Here is a 4,596-nt window from a genome sequence, read left to right on the forward strand (position 1 = left end):
GTAACTCCTCATGAGACAGCTCTGACCAGTGAAGGGCAGAAGACAGAGGAGGTCAGCAGATGAATTTCCTCTCCAGGCCTCCACTGAGAAACTGTTCTGCCACATGGACTTTCTGTAGAGCTCACCCAGAGATGGCCCACATGGCTGAACAACCGGTGCTGCTCTGTGCAGACTAGGCAGCTTGCTAAAGCGCCATCCTGAATTTGCTTCCCATCCTTCTCTGCCTCAGTTGCCTTTCCCTCACTCTTGCTGCCCTGCAAGTGCACCTTCCAATAAAGCCAATGGTTCTCAACCTTCTGGCCCTTTAAATACAGTTCCTCATGTTGTGACCCAACCATAAAATTATTTTCGTTGCTACTTCATAACTGTAATGTTGCTACTGTTATGAATCATAATGTAAATATCTGATATGCAGGATGGTCTTAGGCGACCCCTGTGAAAGGGTCGTTCAACCGCCAAAGGGGTTGCGCCAAAGGGTTGAGAACTGCTGCAATAAAGCATTCAGCACTTAAGCTCTGCCTCAAGCTGGTTTCTGGGAACTAGGCTAAGATAACCACTATATTTATTTCCAAAAACCTTTCATTTCTACCTTCAAACCTCACCCAAATCTTGTAAACAAGATTATCATCTCCATTTCAGCTATCGATATTTATAAAAGCCCAGCGACCCTTACAGCAGAACGACCAAAATGACCGGTCGCTATGACACGCACTGACCACCAGGGGGCAGACATTCAACGCAGGAGCTGCCCCCTGGTGGTCAGTGCATTCCCACAGCAGGAGCACTGCTCAGCCAGAAGCCAGCGCAGCGGCCCTGGCGGGAGCCTCTCCCACCTCCGTGGCAACGCTAAGGAGCGGTGAGCCAAGCAGTAAGGAGTGAGCAGGGAGGCGGTGAGGAGCAAGCAGGTGGGCAGTTAGGAGTGAGCAGGCGGGCAGTTAGGAGCGAGCAGGCAGGCAGTTAGGAGTGAGGGGTCCAGGATTGTGAGAGAGTGCAGGCCGGGCTGAGGGACCTCCCCCGCCCCCCATGCATGAATTTCGTGCATCGGGCCTCTAGAAGATAGATAACTGAGGCTAAGCATTTCCTGCACATCTGGCATGCTATAGAAAATCACTGGCAGAGCTGAGACTTAAACCCAAAACATACTTTCCACTAAATACTGCTGCCATTCAATCCCCATCAGTAACATCTGTTGGCTTACAGCACAAGGTCCTCCCAAAAAGGGGAGCCACACTTTGCCTGGCACAGCAGGCCTGCTCTGGTCAAGGACTTTATTGTGACCCACAATGCAACTTCATGACATCCCTGGTAGGTCCTACCAAAAGGCAGACAGTGACATGGACCCAAAAGAGAGGAACATGGTGCCCTGAGTGCAGGTGATAGACACCCCTGCCCTAGACACCCATCACAAATGACCTCACAAATGACCAGCCAGCCCAGCTCAGGGCAAGGCAGTATAGTCCAGCAGGCAGGCACACCCACCCTGGGGCCAGACAGCCCGAGCTAAACCTCAGCTCCACCATGACTTCCTGGCTTTGTGACCATAATGCTATGCGTCTCTGAGCCTCAGGTTTCCCATCGATATAGTGGTGATAATATCAGGACCTACATTTCATAGGGCTGTTGTGAGGATTGAATGAGATGACAGAGGTCGGTGGGCAGCCCAGCAGCACCAGGCACAATGTATACCAGTCATCAGCATGAAGGGTACTGCAGGAACATCAGTGGACCTGAATCAGCCAGCTGTCCAGCTGATCCCTGGAGAGGAAGAAGGTCCAGTCTAGGGAACAGTGAAGATGAAAACAAGGCAAAAATTGGGCAATCTCCAGGTCCCAGGAGTACTAAAAAAGAAGAAACATTCGTTCAGGAAAGAGGGAGTTAGGGGGAGTTAGGGAGTTGTGGCTCTCTCACAATCCAGGACCCCTCACTAACTAGCCAACATGGAATAACCCTGGAACTGGTCAATTATTGGCTCTGTATCTCACCAAGGAAGGGAAGTTCTCTGGCAAAAGGTAGGGCACTGGGCCAATACCCTAGGACCGTGGTCGGCAAACTGCGGCTCACAAGCCACATGCGGCTCTTTGGCCCCTTGAGTGTGGCTCTTCCTAAGAGCCTTAGGAGTACCCTAATTAAGTTAATAACAATGTACCTACCTATATAGTTTAAGTTTAAAAAACTTGGCTCTCAAAAGAAATTTCAATCGTTGTACTGCTGATATTTGGCTCTGTTGACTAATGAGTTTGCCGACCACTGTCCTTGGAGCTCATGTATTTCTATGCCTCTGACCTGCTCACTCCAAGTTTCTACAAGTACAAGGCCTAAGGATCTTGGTCACACCCTGGCCCTCAGGAGTTCTAGGTACAAAATAGGCTATATTCTAGCAAGCACTTGCTGAAAGGGTTAGAGCAGTGGCTGGTCTGTGATCAAGCTCAGACAGATCCTACCTGAGCCGGAGTACTCACTAGCCAAACACCTAACTTAATCCTCTGCGTTGCAGTGATACCACTTAAAAACTCTCTTCCACAGCTCCAAGAAGTCTAGGCTATATTTTTCATTCCCCTCTGCTCTTTCTAAGAATAAAAACTCTATCCCTCATTCCACGTCCCCAGCACAAACCCAAGGCCACAGGAGCCACCAGCCAGCCCTCTCTGCTCTAGGACAGGCTGGTGTCCCAGACTGGAGTACTTCAAAAGTCCAAATTGCTAGATTTGAGCAACTTTCTGGATCCAGCTGCACGTGCCTGCATCACAGCATTTCCTGCCAACCTCCATCTGCATAAGATTAAACTCTTGACAGATCCCAGGATCCAGGGACACACCCACCAGCCCAAGCACACTATCAGCCAACGTGGCCACAGATGGGCCTCAGACCCTCCCAATAATGTAGGAGGGCAGAGTCAAAAAGCGAGGCGCTCTCAGGAAATGAGTAGATCCCAGATTCCCTCACCCCACTCATTCCTCAGGGCTGCACCCTCGCAGTCTCTCCTTCTGAAAAGTGCTCGCTTCTGGGCTCCTCCCCTGGCACATGGCCAGCTGCCAGCGTGAAGCAACAATCTCAGAGAGATTATGAGCTACCCATGGGCAAGAATAGTGCTGCCACCTCCTCCTGCTCCACCCTCTTTCCGGCCCCAGGCATGTTCTAAGCAGAAGCCAGGCACACAGGATGTCCTCAAGGAATAAACAGAAATCAGCTATGGCCAGGCTAAACCAGCAAAGTAAATACTCCCCTGGGCATCCCATTTCAGAGCCTGCAACAGGGCAGAAGGGCCTATCAGAAGCCACAGACTAGTCATCACCACGTCTGCCTGCTGAGACCTACGGTGGCCCAGTATGACAGCATCTCTGGGATGAGGCCCCCAGCCAACTCGCTCCATCCTTGCTACGTGGCTTCCTTGGCAGGGCCACATAGTGGACATGACTGGCCGTCTGAGAATAAGGAGGCACTGCAAGAAAAGGATTCACAGCCCAAAGATCTGGTGAGCAGAAGAGGTGAAAAAAGAAGCTGAGCCCTGAGGCCCCGAACCACAGTGAGAGCACTGAATCCTGGACACTTCAGGAGTAGTTTAAGCACAAGCCAAAGGAAATCTTGGTTCATTTCATAGAGAACTAAACTATGGAATCTGTTGCCCCAGATGTGACACGGGCTGAGAAGAAGCAACAGCTTGCAAAAACATTCTATAAGTGCCGAGGTGAACAGGGGATCTCTGCAAACCCTGAGACACTTGAGAATGCCCTACGTTACAGAGTGACATTCCCCATCCTCCTGCAGAAGGGCTGAGGCTGCCGGGCTTCAGATGGTTTCCATCAAGAAACACAAGCCCGAGGTGTCACTCTCGAGCAGAGGACACAGATCTCAGCCTTGGAAGGGACTCTGCTGTTCTACAGCATCTTAAAGATGTCCGATTAGAATGCAGAGGCCAGGGGCCCACCCCTGTTGTCCTGGTCCACTCTCCTGTTGCAAGGGCTCGCTGAGCACCCTCCAAGGCTCAGTGCGAGACACTGTCCCCTCACTTGAGGCTCTTGTGCACGGGGTCCATGGGCAGCTACCTCCAAGTGTCTCTTCCCCCATCACCTTGCTGGGGGCTGCTCCCTCACACAGGCTGTTCCTCTGTCCAGGTTATCCTATGGTATATTCAGCTTCATCTGACCACTCCAGTGAATAAGTTACCTCCTCCAGGAAGCCCTCTGACCGGAAGCAAAGTGTCCTCTACCAACTACCGGCAGCCGGAGCTCCCTCCAGCACAGCACTCACCACCCTGCGCTGGGCCTGCACTTTCCCGTCGTCCAGTCCAGCTGGTCGGCCCCCTGGGCTAGCAGCGCCTTACAGTTTCTGACACTGACGGGTCCTTCTGTTGAGCTAAGCAGTTATCACAGGTTTCCGCAGCTGTTGAGGAAAAACATTCGAAAGGGATGTCTGGAGGGGGCAGAAAACACACACAACTTTCTCATACCACTGCCCGTCTTTCGATGAGCACCAAGCCGGCGGGTCAGGGCACAGACTGCAGCCTTTGCCCTCTGCAGGGAGGAAGGTGGCCTCACCAGCCAGGAGCGGCCCCTCGGGGACCAACTTCAGGCAGCCTCGGCCAGGCCGCCCCTTCCC

At 52.2% G+C, this 4,596-nt stretch overlaps 1 long non-coding RNA gene across 1 annotated transcript; it reads right to left on the bottom strand.

Moving 5' to 3' along the window:
* Window positions 1-1,784: 1,784 nt before the first annotated feature.
* Window positions 1,785-4,596, bottom strand: LOC106725980. Its single transcript, XR_001361994.1, has 3 exons — window positions 4,536-4,596; window positions 4,249-4,380; window positions 1,785-1,838 (listed from the first exon to the last, which is right to left on the bottom strand). It is a non-coding gene; the product is annotated as an uncharacterized LOC106725980 (long non-coding RNA).

This window comes from Myotis brandtii, unplaced genomic scaffold, assembly GCF_000412655.1.
Source record: "Myotis brandtii unplaced genomic scaffold, ASM41265v1 scaffold208, whole genome shotgun sequence".
NCBI lineage: Eukaryota > Metazoa > Chordata > Mammalia > Chiroptera > Vespertilionidae > Myotis > Myotis brandtii.